The following is a 16,759-nucleotide window of genomic DNA, read 5'->3' on the forward strand; positions in this document are numbered from 1 at the left end:
TCCTAAGTACTTTTCATCTTTGTATTATAAACTTAAATTAAAACCTAAAGTAGATAGGCCTTACTACAGAATGCAGGAGAGCTACTTCTTCTTTTCTAAATTTGTTTTTTTCTTTTCTTTTCTTTTTTTTTTTTTTTTTTTTTGCAATCCGCTCTTACCTTGATTTGACTTCGAATGACCGCCCTTCCCAAACAATCATCCTGGATCCGCCCCTGGATGATAGACATTTTAGTAAAATATGCCCTCAATCGCTGAAATAAATTCCTGTCAAGCTTTCGATCGCTGAAATAAATTTCTGTCTACGGCCCTGCAAAACAGTGACAATTTTAGGGAGTGATCAGTTAGTAATGCCTCCCTGGAGCAACGACACTTCCCCAGAAGTCATATCTCCGATAATTCAGAATGTGATTTGTGCATTATCACTTTTCACTCTCAGTGTCTTGAAACGCACCAAAAAGGAACTGTTCTGAAGTATTTACTGGTTCTCCCTATGACCCCATTTCAATATGGCCAACCTTGGACATATACACATCTAAAATATCACCTTTTATGTCAGTGATCCCGAAAACTATCCATTCGACACAAATATAGGATATTTTCGATTCTTTATTCCTGTCACCCTCCCATTGTCAACTCGAAGCCAACCAAGGCTTATTTTGGACTTACGCAGCATCCACAGTGTCACTTTTCATCTTTGCATATGAATTCGACACTAATTTCGTTCGTATTTGACTACTTTTACATGTCACCTTCAACTCTTGGTAGGGATTTTTTCAGTATCTCGCCCCCACAACTATGGAGAAATTTCAACCAACTAAGTATAATTATAAATTATCATCTGAAACACAACAGTACGGGTGATCTTTTTCGCAGAGGAATTCGTTAACTACTGTTTCAATATCAATGTATTGGCTTTTTTTGCTCTGCATGCTGAAGATTGCCAAAGAGCTAAACTTCATTCTGTACTATTGTGCTATGAATACAGTGGTTTAGTTCACTGAATACTCGCTTAGATGATGCTCTCGTCACAGGAAAAGTGATATACAGTTATAAAAGAAAAACGAAACGAAATATTTAAGTTTTACGTCCCACGTTATGCCGACTACGCTAATGGAGACAGTGATGGTGAGAAACGAATGAAATCGTTTAATGAAGAAAGTGGGAGGAAACGGGAGAAATCCGAGAAAACTCATGCACACGGTGTTTGTCCATAATAAAGTTCATTCAGCGCGAGCTGGGATCCAACCAACAACTCCATGCACCATAGGTAAAGTTATAAAAGAATAGGCGTCTAAACAAATACGGAACACTACTAGTAATGAGAGTTGTATAAGATTAGATTTTTATTTATTTCATTCTAAGTTGAAATTTCAATCAATCTTGATCTTCATTACTGTTCGAAATCCGGACCAACCAGTATTCCCTACTAGGGTAAAGATTAATTGATCGCCAACAGAAATCCAAAATCCTCTGTATAACCCCACGTTCCATTATTCCATATACACAATTAAGAGTCCAGCGTAACCTACCAGTTAATGAGTTTTCTTCTTCTTCTTCTTCTTATTTTTAACACCTCAAAAATATAGGCTCATAATTGAACCACTGATTGGAAAAAGGGAATAAGTACATAAAAATATTTTTTCCACTTTTAAGCTTTTCTCACCAATTGCAGTGCTACAATACAAGATTCTTCTTCTTGTCTTAGAGTTTGTCAGTTCTTTTGCTACAATTAATCAGTTATACACTTGTTGAAACAAATACAAATACGCCTCAGGAAGGTTTTTTAGCGTTTCTGAAAACTTAGGTCTGATGTACTTATTCCCTTTTGCTGGAAATAGTTGCTGCAAGGACGTGATAAATCTTTTCGGTAGACTTCACAGTCTATAGCTCCTTCACAACTTCCTTTTCATCTAAGGCTAAGTAGTTACATTTTACACATTGAGGAAAAAGTGTGAAATTAATTAAAACCCTTCAAAGTGGAGTTACGAATCTTCAATGGACCCCATTTTGCTGTTGGCCTCGCTCAACGCACTCCCGTCACTGTTCAGGGTGCATGATGGAGTTTTTCCCTTTTAGGAATACTTTCTGAGACAGTACTAGTTTTATATATATATATATATATATATATATATATATATATATATATATATATATATATATATATATATATATATATATATATATATATACAGCTGTTTCAATTGAGTTGTATTTGCTAGAACTGTCGGTTAAAGGAAACAAAAGATCCTATACTCAAACACAAATCATCTCTCTAGAAGCTCTAATGGAAAACGAAACGAATCGTCGTAAACATGTTACGTTCTTGAAGAGGAAAACAGCAAAACATTGATTGCACAAACGTGTAATGGTATCATTTGCTTGCAAATTTAAAACTTATAGAAGTTGATGGCTTGTTAGATGAGGGGTTAGTGAACAGGATTTTTGTACTGGTGGTCCAGGGTTCGAATCTCGTCCGTTCTTCTTACGTTTTTTTTTTCTTTAAGCTACACTGAGTTTGTTCATTCCAATTCTTTAAGCTTGAATTAAATCTAATACCAGTTAGTGAATTAAAAGTAGCTAACATTATTTTCAAAGACGAGACGTTATTACATGCTTGTCACTAGCTCACAATACACAACTTTGATATAAACTCTTGCAGCCTTCATTTAATTCATTTCTTGACGTGTTTTGTTACAAAACTCATGAATCGTGGCGAACAAAATTGCTTTACCAGATAATGGTGACTGCTTTGAAACCAAATGACAAGTATGAGAATTAAACGTATCATATCTGTAGTTTGGTGTGGAGAAGAAACCAAATAGCGAACGAAAGGTTTAAGAACAACCACGTTATTAATATAAACTATGCCAAAGATTATTGACTTATATGATTTTAAAAAATCGAAAGAAATTTTGAAAGAACGAAAAATACTAACTTAGAATTTTGTAACTGGAGGCAAGGAAATCTAATTTAAACATACTAAAACATACCATTTAGCGCAAATAGAGCGTGGATCTGTGCTCAAGGCGCTAGCTAATAATCTGGAGGTTCTCAAGTCGGAACCATGTGTGAATATTTTGTTTAAATTTAGAAGTTTTGGTGATCATTAGTCGGTGATGACACACGTTTAATTGTCTTAAGGTATTTGAATATTTTGATCTTTCAATATTTGAATGATCAAATCTTCAATAATAATAATAATAATAATAATAATAATAATAATAATAATAATAATAATAATAATAGTTATTATTATTATTATTATTATTATTATTATTATTATTATTATTATTATTATTATTAGCAAAGTAATTCAATAACACGTTAATATCTTTAATTATTTCTCGATAACTACTCGAACTTAAGACGTCCTCGAATCTAAGTCGCACCCCGATTTCGCTGGGCTAAATTAAAGAAAAATAGTAATATGTTATGGTTTTACTATTACTAAAGCACTCTTTGATATTGGTCATTTTCGATGATTTTATGTATCCCTCTCCCCCCTCCATGTTGGGGCCACGGTATGACAAAAATTATCCCAGGCCCGAATGTCATGTACGTTGAAAATTTGATCGAAATCTGTTGGATGGTTCAAGAGTTGTTCTATTTATTTTTATATATTAATCTCCCCTTCTCTTATCCTCTCCTATGTTCTACCGTCAAAGTGAAAATATTAAAACACAAGTTTCTAGGCCCGAACGTCGTCTATGTTGAAAATTAGATCGAGATCGGTCAGGAGGTTCAAGAGTTGTTAATTTTATTCATTTTTATAGATATCTCCCCTCCCCTCCTCCTACCCTACGTTCTACCATCAAAGGGATATGATAAAAACCACCCCAGGTCCGAACCTCATCTATGTTGATAATTTGATTAAGATCAGTTCGGTGGTTTAAGCGTGATGAAGTCACCAAGACAGCATTTTTATTTTTATTTTTTTACATAGTCCCCCTTCCCCTCCCCTACTTTGTGCCGTCAAGGCAAAAAATGAAAACATCCCAGGTCCGAACCTTATCTATATTGAATGTTTGATTGAATGGGATCAGTCGGATTGTTCAAGAGTTATTAAGTTTTATTCATTTTCATATATTTACCCTCTCCTTCTCGTCCGCAAGTTCTAATATCAAAATGAAATAACAAAAAGCTTCCCAGGTTCGAATTTCATCTATGTTCAAAATGTGATTGAGAACGATCGGGTAGTTCAAGAGTTATTCACCACCGAACATTGTCACTTTTATTTTTATATTTATAGCTGTTATGTATCTTGCCCCTCCTCTCCATCCTCTACGTTATTCCGTCAAAGTGAAATGGTAAAATCCATCCCTCGCGTTAATCGAGACGGGGACATATAGCCTCATTGCTGACGTCCCCATTAATCCCCCTACTCATACCCTTTAGTGTGTTTAAGTTAGTTTTTTTTTTTTTGTCTTCAGTTGCAAATTTCTAAGTTATTTGTCTTTGTTTCAAAATTCTCGCATTTCTTGTATGATAATACAAGTTAATAATCTTTGACTTGTTTTATATTAATAATCTGAGTTGTTCTTAAACCTTTGGTTTCCAATTTTGTTTTGTCTCTACACCAAACTACAGATATGACAAATTTAATTCTCATACTTTACATTTGATTTCAAAGCGGTCGCCATGAACTGCTTAAAAGCAATTTTTCCGTCACGAAACACCCAGCAGAGGGCGTACGATATCGTCTACAGCAATGAGAGGAAACTCCGCCTTGTTACGTGACGTCACATAAAGCACGTTCCGTTCAAACACCTAAGCAAAGCTATCATTTTGCTTCTGGTGTGAAAATGGCTCACTACGAAGCTTCTGTTAAAAGCAGCGTGATTGCTTTAATTGAGCATGCGGGCATGAACTATAGCGGGGCAGGCGCGAGATATGGCGTTAACCGTGCTACAGCACGGAGGTGATGGAGGAGATATGAGGAAACAGGAGATGTAAGACGTAAAAGAGGAAGTGGGCGACAAAGAGTTTCCTCTGCCGAAGAAGACCAGAGTTTAATTACCCAATGCCGTGAGCACCCTTTCATGTCTGCCCGACAGTTACGAGAGGAAACCAATTTCCCAGGCGATGTTACGACTGTCCGTCGTAGACTTAAATCCTTTGGTTTGAGATCATACAGGGCAGCTGTTAAGGAGCGACTAACAGAAGACCACATGGTTGACCGTCTGGCGTTTGCACAGTTAAATATTGCACGTGTGTGGGACGAGGACGTTTTCAGAGACGAAAAGATATTTTCCAGTGCACAGTTCGGGCCGAAGCGTGTTTACCGCCCCCCTGGAAAAAGGTATGCCTCTGAATACGTTTCCCGTTCTGGTCGAATGGGACATGTAACTGTCCACTGTTGGGCATGGATATGCAAGGCTGCAAATTTCGGAGGAATCTACAGGATTCCTGGTCGCCTAAACGCCCACAAGTATGTGGAACATCTGGATGAAACGCTTCCGGAAATAAAAGCTCATGTAGGTGACGGCATATTATATTTGCAACAGGACAATAGCTCGATACATAATTCAAATGTGGTTCAGACATGGTTGCAGAGGCAACCTGATGTCGAAATAGTTGACTGGGTTCCTCATGGAGCAGATCTGAACCCTATTGAAAATATGTGGGCCTCTGTTACAAGAACATTGCGGGAAACCTGGTCGAACAATCCTCCACGAACATCTAATGATCTTTGGGAGCGTGTTGAAGATGCGTGGTCGATCTGTTGCACCCAACGCTATATCTCTCGCCTGGTGGATTCAATGCCACGGCGTATGGCAGCTGTAATCGAGTCCCAAGGGGACTATACACACTATTAATAAATGCTCGCCCACAACACCATCAGCCCTCTCGAGGGCTACCTAATTCGACCCACTTATTAACAAAATGTTATGAAATACATTACGCGACACCAGTGAATGTAAGTGTCTCAGTATGTTCTGCATTAATAAAGAGGCTAACGTGCGAGACTTGGTGGCCGAATGGTATTATGCTTGCTATGTAAACCCAAACCGCCTGTAACAGTGGTTCGAATCTAGTGAAGAAGACCCCTACTTTTTATCACCAGGGATATTTGCAATACGCCTTCTGCTATGTCCGCCTTCGTACGGTCTATTATATGACACATAATGTGGACCGCCATAAGTTTTTACTTAGTAAACAATTTATAAATATATGAACAAATACCTAGGTATATTAGAGTAACAAGGGAATATAATACTTTCGTCCGACTAACGTCGCTCTACAAATGTTCATTGTATTACACCGGAAGATGAATTAAATAAAGATTGGAAAATTTGATATAAAAATTGATACGTAATAAGTTAAAGACAAAATATGTAATTATAATCTCATATTTGAAACTAATTTCGACTACAATTAATTCTCTACCTGCTTTCATAAATAATCCAAACCAACCTTCGAGGTTTGGAATGCACAAACTAAGTGTAGCTAAGAGAAAAAAGTAACAAGAAGAGCATAGATTCGAACCCACGACCACCAGCGTAAGAATTCCTTTTACTAACCCTTCATCTATCAAACCATGACGTGAACATGACTTTTGTAAGTTATAAATTTGTATCCAAGAAACACCATTAAGCGTATGTGCAACTACTGCTTTGCTCTTTTTCTCTTCAAAAGCGTAACATGTTTAGGACGATTCGTTTCGTTTTCCATTAGAGTTTCGAAAGAGATTATTTGTGTTTGAGTATAGGATCTTTAGTTTCCTTTAACCGACACTTCTAGCAAATACAACTTAATTCACACAACAGTTAAAAAAAAAAAACCTCGTACTGCCTTAGAAAGTATTCCTAAAAGCAGAAGCTGCATCATGCATCCTGAACAGTGACGTAACTAACGACAGTGCGTTAAGGGAGCCCAGAGTAAAACGGGGCCCATTGAAAATTCGTAATTCCACTATTTTTCCTCGATGTCTAAAATGAGACTACTTTAGCCTTACATGAAAAAGAAGCTGTGGAGGGGACTGCGAAGTCTACTGAAAAGATTTATCACGTCCTTGCAGCAAAAACTTTAAGTTTTCGAACAGTAATGAAGAACAAGATTGATTGAAATTTTAACTTAGAATGAAATAACTAAAAATCTAATCTTATATAACTCTCATTGATAGTAGTGTTTCGTATTTGTTTAGACGCCTATTCTTTTATAACTTTACCTATGGTGCATGGGGTCCTTGGTTCGATCCCAGCTCACGCCGAATGAACTTTATTATGGACAAACACCGTGTACATGAGTGTCCTCGGGTTTCTCCCGTTTCCTCCCACTTTTTTCATCAAACAATTTCATTTATTTCTCACCATTACTCTCTCCATTAGCATAGTCGGCATAATCGTGGGACGTAAAAATTAGATATTTCGTTTCGTTTTTCTTTTATAACTGTATATCACTTTTCCTGTGACGAGAGCATCATCTAAGCGAGTATTCAGTGAACTAAACCACTGTATTCATAGCACAATAGTACAGAATGAAGTTTAGCTCTTTGGCAATCTTCAGCATGCAGAGCAAAAAAAGCCAATACATTGATATTGAAACAGTAGTTAACGAATTCCTCTGCGAAAAAGATCACCCGTACTGTTGTGTTTCAGATGATAATTTATAATTATACTTAGTTGGTTGAAATTTCTCCATAGTTGTGGGGGCGAGATACTGAAAAAATCCCTACCAAGAGTTGAAGGTGACATGTAAAAGTAGTCAAATACGAACGAAATTAGTGTCGAATTCATATGCAAAGATGAAAAGTGACACTGTGGATGCTGCGTAAGTCCAAAATAAGCCTTGGTTGGCTTCGAGTTGACAATGGGAGGGTGACAGGAATAAAGAATCGAAAATATCCTATATTTGTGTCGAATGGATAGTTTTCGGGATCACTGACATAAAAGGTGATATTTTAGATGTGTATATGTCCAAGGTTGGCCATATTGAAATGGGGTCATAGGGAGAACCAGTAAATACTTCAGAACAGTTCCTTTTTGGTGCGTTTCAAGACACTGAGAGTGAAAAGTGATAATGCACAAATCACATTCTGAATTATCGGAGATATGACTTCTGGGGAAGTGTCGTTGCTCCAGGGAGGCATTACTAACTGATCACTCCCTAAAATTGTCACTGTTTTGCAGGGCCGTAGACAGAAATTTATTTCAGCGATCGAAAGCTTGACAGGAATTTATTTCAGCGATTGAGGGCATATTTTACTAAAATGTCTATCATCCAGGGGCGGATCCAGGATGATTGTTTGGGAAGGGCGGTCATTCGAAGTCAAATCAAGGTAAGAGCGGATTGAAAAAAAAAAAAAAGAAAAAGAAAAGAAAAAAACAAATTTAGAAAAGAAGAAGTAGCTCTCCTGCATTCTGTAGTAAGGCCTATCTACTTTAGGTTTTAATTTAAGTTTATAATACAAAGATGAAAAGTACTTAGGATATGTTTTATTTTTAAAATAAAAAGTTCCCTATTCTGGGGGATGTGATCGCCCGAACGCACTCCCCTGGATCCGCCCCTGCTATCACCATCTATAAAATTAGATATATATACAAAAAACACACACTCATAGTCAACGTCTTGCGAATAAAATCAGAAAAAATAAACACACTGCTGAACAAGACTGCACTTATTTAATATAAAAACACATTTACACGTGACGTTTCGATCTTCTAGCCTAGATCCTCATCAGACGTACACTCGTACGTAGTAGTAGTTCGTAGAGTGCACGTCTGAAGAGGATCTTGGCTAGAAGATCGAAACGTCACGTGTAAATGTGTTTTTATATTAAATAAGTGCAGTCTTGTTCAGCAGTGTGTTTATTTTTTCTGATATACAAAAAAAAAAAAAAAAAAAAAAAAAAAAGTAGTGATTTCGTGGGGGCAAAAGCTCTGGATTGCCAAGGCCTGCATCTTGTGTATGTCCCAGCTGCTCTGAATTGTCAAAAGCTCCTCTTCAAAGGTAAGACATAAAATGTAAATAATAAACGTGTAACATAGAATTACAATATAAATAGAAAATATGTTATAATTAAGAAATAGAAAATAATTATAAAATAAATTTGAAGGACAATTTAAAAAAAATCAATAATACTTGAAAGTAAAATATACTTTTAAAACAATTTTGCGTTTATGCAGGGCTACAAACAAGTGAGGAGTGCCATGTAAATTTAGTAACAAATATAATGTTGGAAAATTATTTCGAATTAAACTAGCTGTGACTACATTACTTCAAACTTAAACTTGTGGCATATACAGTATGAGCGTAGCTCAAATAAAATAATCAATAAGAATGGTCTTGATTGGAAGCTCGGACCATCCACGTAAAAGTAACTTACATTAACCATTCACCTAACAGACAATGACGCACAGGGCTTGGCACTACTTTATCAGATGGTTCTATCAAATGTAACTTAATTAAAACAATAGTAACAAATTTTAAAGCTTTAAAAAGTGTCCTGAAGAAGAGGAAGTTCATTTTGTACATTGTAACTAAGTTACAAGAGGTTTACGTCCTAACTGAACGGCGCATCTACCGAGTCAACTTTTGGAATATCCCCTTAAGGTAGCTTTCAACGCAGCTAAGGGAAACGTATGTGAACGAGTAATAGAATCCTCCGTAGCAGAATGGATAAAGTCATGGTTCGATGACCACAAGGTTCGTGGTTCGAAACCCGTTGCCGAAACCAGATTTTTTAAAATCTTAATTCCTCAGTTCTGAAGATCTTTCTCTCCTTTCGTAATCATCTGATGCTCTAAAAAGAGTTCTCCACATTAATTCGACAACTGCCTAATGTGATCCTCGCAGTTCGAAAACTTCCCTTCTTATCTTTCACAAAATCAGAATTTTCGTCATAATACGAATGCTGTGCGATCATTTTTTCCCCAATTCTAAATCTGTGTATACAAGTCATCTCTCTCTGTCTCCATACTTGAATCCCTCTCTCTCTCTCTCTCTCTCTCTCTCTCTCTCTCTCTCTCTCTCAATGTCACCCAGGAAGTCATATGGCTTGAGATCAAACCTTCGACTCTTGAAACCAAATGTAAGCTCTTTAGCAATGTGCTATCGTAACTCTATAGGTTTGTTGTTAAAACCAGTGTCTTTTGGACTTTATTCGGGCGGGGGGGGGGGGGTACCTCGATTGCACCTTGTAACAAATTTTATGCCGCGGACTGTACCTCGTAAAGAGATGGGTAGACGCATAATTACCATTCTGTCCGCGAATTCCGTCCGCCTTGTGATAAAAACCCTACTTCGCTACCAATGGCGTCGGAAGTCTCTTTTATCTGGGGGGCAAACTTATTTTGAACTACTGTCTTGAAAATAGATGCGGGAATATAACATAGGTAAGATAATACGAATATATGTTCGTAATGTAACAATAATTGGATTTGGTTGAACAATAATAATAATAATAATAATAATAATATAATGGAGCTGTAAACAGTTTCATGGGGGTAAAATTTCCATCTAGCATCTTGGTTACATCTTGAAGATTAATTACTTCAGTGCCAGTTTTGTGCTGGATTTTGGTACGGTGCAGAAAATTTCAACCACTTAAATCACAATTAAAAACATATAAAACAGTAAAAATTGTACTACTTACAAAAAAAAAAATAAATAAATAAATAAATAAATAAATAAATAAATAATAAATAAATAAATAAAAAAAAATGGTTGTTTGTAAACTACAATTTTTACCATTTTATATACATATTTTTAACTGTGTTGGTAATGCCCACATGAACATTATTCGGACAATGAAGTTCACTTTTCTAATGTGCTCTGAATTTGTCTGCGGCTTTTTTCCAGTTCTTGAACCCTATGACGAGAAAAGTCAATTCAGGTCCTTGCATCAGCATTTTACCTGTCAAATGTATGCTTTATACAATCAAAACACAAAACATAATCTCTGACTGCATCATAATGTAACGAGGGAATGTATGAAACCATTCCGCGCGACAAGATCAGCGTGCAGTTCGTGAAAAATTGAAACCCTTAATCGCCTGAGTTTTATTTTCTAAATCAAGAATTTCAAACTTTTCCCTTTGATCCGTTACACAAGATCTTTCATTAAGTTCTTTAGGCATGTCCTGTATGGGAGTGTTGGGGAATTTGTCTGGCTCTTTGCTCAATTTGCTGCTTGGATGTGTTCGTGGAATTCTGTACTTCAAGTGAGCCACATTGCAGAGAATTCTAAGATGAACTTTGTTGTGAACTTTCTGTACCTATGCTGGCACTGGGTGTTGCTGAAGTTTTTTTCATAAATAACAGGAAGACTTGTATTTTTCGAAACTTTCTTTGTTTATTATGTTAACCATGTGTCAAGAAGGGTTCTTTTTCGGTTAGACATAAAGTAAGAAACACATGTGCAACATGCATTTCGTTGCATCCCTACATAAACACCAAACGATTTAGTAACGCAAAGTTAACTCTTTTATTTTAATGTCAGACTGATTTCCAGGTTTCAGCCTCTCTCCTACAAAGCCTATGCGAACGTTATGTGATTTGAGTAGTTAGAGGGTTCAGGCGATCGTTAATGCTTAAACTGAGTGCTCCTTCTTAGAATTTAATCAGTGTTCACTTTACTTTCTGTTGTGCTGGTAAAACAACGATAAAACACAAATACAAATACTCAAACACAAATATCAGGTGTATCAAAATTTCAACTAGGTGAATAATTGAGCGCTGAAAAATTATTGCTAAGGTTCGCAAACTAGTAATTAGATCATCGACTTTGTGGATGGATAGGACTTGGATTTTTATGGGTCCTTCAGCACGTTTGGATATATCGGTCTTTCATGTGACAGAGATGACGTCCCTCGGCGAGCACACAACCCGGGAAGGAAGGAAAGGAAGAAGTAATTAAAAGAGGAAGTCACGGCCCCTAAAGAACATACCATCCCAGCGTCTGCCTGAGGGAAACCATGAAATAACCTGTCACGATGGCCAGCCTCAGGGATCGAACTCCGGATCTCCCTAATACAGAGCCGTAATACTACCACTGCGCCACGGTTGCTCGTTATCGATTTTGTAGGGTAGATAAACTAATAATAATAATACTTGCAATATTCTATAATCACAAATCATTAGGTTCACAGCAAACGGACAATTAATTAGAGAAATACGTATATTTTGATTTTTAATCCAAGAAATTAAACATAAAGGAAATGTTTCTAGCCTGCTTTAAAATTTAGAAAAGCTGTCGCATTTGTTAAAAAAAAAAAAAAAAAAAAAAAAAAAGGTTGTGATTTAGTGTATCGTGGGTAATGTGAAGAAAATTAATTCATTGTTAGATATAGGACTCTCTGTGCCTCAAAACATCATAACGTATTTGCATATATATATATATATATATATATATATATATATATATATATATATATATATATATTTAAAGCACACAAACACGGGGAAAACAAAATCCATAAAAGAGGAACACCAAAGCAAAAGGTATTATTACACCAACGCGGTTGGTGCACTAACTCAACTACGAACAAGTACACTATATAATTTGTAAATGTTACGATATTTTTTAAAAGACATCTGTATTGTATATATACTATGTGATCAAAAGTATCTGGACATCTGGTTGAAAATGACTTACAAGTTCGTTGCGCCCTCCATCGGTACTGCTGGAATTCAATATGCTGTTGGCCTTGATAACAGCTTCCACTCTCGCAGGCATACTTACAATCAGGTGCTGGAATGTTTCTTGGGGAATCGCAGCTCATTCTTCACGGAGTGCTGAATTGAGGAGAGGTATCGATGTAAGTCGGTGAGGCCTGGCACGAAGTCGGTGTTCCGAAACATCCCAAAGGTGTTCTATAGGATTCAAGTCAGGACTCTGTGCAGGCCAGTCTATTACAGGGATGTTATCCTCGTGTAACCACTCCGCCACAGGCCGTGCAGTATGAACAGGTGCTCGATCGTGTTGAAATATGCAATCGCCATCGCCGAATTGCTCTTTAACAGTGGGAAGCAAGAGGGTGCTTAAAACATCAAAGTAGGCCTGCGCTATGAGGTGCCACGCAAAACAACAAGGGGTGCAAGCCCCCTCCAAGAAAAACACGACCATACCATGACACCACCACCTCCGAATTTTACTGTTGGCACTACACACGCTGACAGATGACGTTCACCGGGCATTCGCCATACCCACACCCTGCCATCGGATCGCCACATTGTGTACCGTGATTCGTCACTCCACACAACATTTTTCTACTGTTCAGTCGTCCAATGTTTACGCTCCTTACACCAAACGAGGCGTCGTTTGGCATTTACCTGCATTATGTGTGGCTTATGAGCAGCCGCTCGACCATGAAATCCAAGGTTTCTCATCTCACGCCTAACTGTCATAGTACTTGGAGTGGATCCTGATGCAGTTTGGAATTCCTGTGTGATGGTCTGGATAGATGTCTGCCTATTACACTTTACGACCCTCTTCAACTGTCGGCTGCCTCGGTCAGTCAACAGACGAAGTCGGCCTGTACGCTTTTGTGCTGTACGTGTCCCTTCACGTTTCCACTTCACTATCACATCAGACACATTGGACCTAGGGATGTTTAGGAGTGTGGAAATCTCGCATACAGACTTCTGACACAAGTGACACCCTGTGGTGAACAAACACCGTGTGCGTGGTTTTTCTCGGGGTTCTCCCGTTTCCTCCTACTTTCTTCATTCCACCATTTCATTCATTACTCATCATCACCGTCTCCTTTAGCCTAACCGGCATAACCGTGGGACGTAAAACTCAAAGATTTCATTTCATTTTACAAGTGATACCCAATCACCTGATCACGTTCGAAGTCCGTGAATTCCGCGGAGCGCCCCATTCTGCTTTCTGACGATCTATAATGACTACTGAGGTCGCTGATAATGAGTACCTGGCAGTAAGTGTCAGCACAATGCACCTAATATGAAAAACGTATGTTTGGGGGTGTCCGAATCCTTTTGATCACATAGTGTATTTATGTAATGTCAATGTCGGATTCTCACCCTCTTGTTTCTTTTTGTTTAAGAGGCCGTTTAGACGTTATGATAAATCATCAAGGGTAGAGATAAATTTCAGAAATCATAACGTCTAAATTAGTTTATCTCATGATATCTCTCCTGCATATGATACGATGCGATAAGTTCGACATGTTCAACTTATCGCATGCAAGCCAGGTATAGCCCCCCGTAGAGAAACAAAGGAATGAATAGGTCACCGCTTCCAACCCTCCTTGGCTGCCAGCTTCTTGGAAGGAAAGCGGGAAATATCTGGTTAAAAACAGGTTTTGTTAAGAATTTGCTTATACCTGTCGTCCAGTGGTTTGTTCTGTTGACAAAAAGGAAAGAAATATCTTTTCCCCGGTTTCTGTTTATGAAATGTGAGGAGACTCCAAACTACGAAAGCTACAACAAATTAACCGCTTCAATTTGGTTTGCTTTGATGTCTGAAGTTTAACCTCGGCTAAAGCAAAGGTAGATCCATAGTTTAAAATGAGATAAAACCGGGAATTGAAACCTGGACCACATACATCAGAAGCGACACGTCCTTGATTGAAACCCTTTTCATGTCTTCGAAACAAGTCATTATAACCAACCAGAGATGGCCAACACATCAACCATGGTCTCTAGCCTACCGGCAATCGTGAGAGGTAGCCCGCGGTGGTCTGTGTCACACTATCTGTATCAATCAGTCTCGATGGACTGATTTCTAGTTTCTGATAACAAATGAACGTTTCTGAGAAAATAAAAATGAATTAATTAGGTTTTTTAAAAAATATTTAATCTTAATTTTATTGTTCGTATTTACTTCTTCTTTACTGTCCATCACGTCCTCATTATTAATCTATATTTTGATTAGTAGATCACTAGAGAATTCGGAAATGAGAAGTAGCCCTCAAACCTTAGAAAGCCTAGCCACCCCTGTTGTAAACCTATTCAATATTGTTTTATTTTCGGTTCTTACTCTGGTTTGTCAATCAAGCGCTTTAGTGCTTATCTCATGTTATTATAATCAATTTCGAATTCCAAAATTGTATATAGATACTTCATAATTAAAATTTCGAATTTTGAATTTATGTATAGTTATTTCATACTTACTTTACTTCTATATAAATTGTATTTTATTTTAAATATCGTATTAAAATATTTGAACCAAAAGTCACCGCGTTAACCATTATGTTAGTCGGGTTAATCTTCTCCCTAGAACTTCTAAGATTATATGTAATAACATTATATAATATACTGTTCCATAATTCATGCAATTTCATGTCATAATATATATATATATATATATATACAATGATTAAATGAGCGCATACAGTAAATTAGAAATTTTATAATGTATAATTCAATTAAATAACAATGTACTTGTAATTATAAACCATCATTATATCCACCTGCCATTTCGTCCTCTGTCAAGATGTCCACTGGCCACTTCCTCCATTAGTTTGGGCTGAAATATTTCCTGCTCTTTTGACCACTCTCAATAATATATTCTTCTGTTATTTTCTGTGTAAATGATAAGAAGTGACCTAGAAGAGGCCCTGATACCGTATGGTATGGTCAAATTAAGAAGCACTGAGGAATGATTTGAAAGAGGGTTGCCCAAGATGGAATGTTCTGGAGAAATGTTGAAAGATCTTTATCAAACATTGGATTGACAACGGTTGTAAATAATAATTATCATGATTTTATATAATATTTTTGATTCCCCAGATAATACAGATAATTCAAATTAAACAGATTTGTTAGATTGATTTTCCATCTAGTATAAAATAACTTATAAATAAAAATTTATTGCCATTGCTTATAGCCTACCCAATTTGCAAATATATTACAGTGCAGTGTCTTCTAAACGATTCCCCCCCCCCCCAAGTTGTAGAATTTCTCTAAAGATTTTTGAAAATACCTGCAACAAAAGTTTAAAAGTCATGAATATCCCCTAGAGTGTTAGATTCTCCTCAAAATTAACAGAATTAGACAAAACACTGCTGGTGGTTATTTTACAACTTTATCTCACAACGCTTGAAGAGCTTTACATAGTTCATAGTTCATAGAAATGAATAGTCATAGTTCATTTCTATGCTCAAAGTTACTGTTCTAATTTGCAGTTATTCATTGAGAAACTAATACTGCAAAATTCTAAACTTCGGAAATGAAAAATCAAGTAAAATGTTTTGTTTTAAATAGATTATATCTATATCTATCTACATTATAACTCACAGCATTATTAATCTAATTAATGCACTTATCGTAGTTCCAGTATTCGGTTGCAGGGGCGTAAATAAGGGGTTCGCGGACCCCGCATTGTGGGGGGCCCACACCATCAGGGAGCTCAAAATTGTGAAGTGGGACGTAGAGAAGGGGTCCCACTCCACGCTGTCTACGGGAGAGCCCAAGCTTTTAGACGCCACTGTTCGGTTGTGCCATTTGTTTGTATGGCTGGAGAAATCAAATTTATGTCAAGATAAATTTGACTTCCAGTTCTGGTTTTGGAGAGTCGCTTGAGTAATCAATCACATTGAAATTAAGATCAATGTACTAAATACTATGAGGTCAATTCGGAAAAGGACTGCCGTTTGATATCAATGGCACACACTCGCAGATACAAAATGTTTATTATACACATGGGAAAAATATCACATTACATTACTTTTCAACATATTCACCATTCAAATTGAGGCACTTGTCATAACGTTTTATAAGGTTTGAATTCCTTCTTTAAAAAAAAAAAAAAAAAAAAAAAAAAAAAAAAAAAAGTGACAACGTTCTTTCACAG

Source organism: Thermobia domestica, chromosome 15 (assembly GCF_964235325.1).
Source record: "Thermobia domestica chromosome 15, izTheDome1.hap1.1, whole genome shotgun sequence".
NCBI lineage: Eukaryota > Metazoa > Arthropoda > Insecta > Zygentoma > Lepismatidae > Thermobia > Thermobia domestica.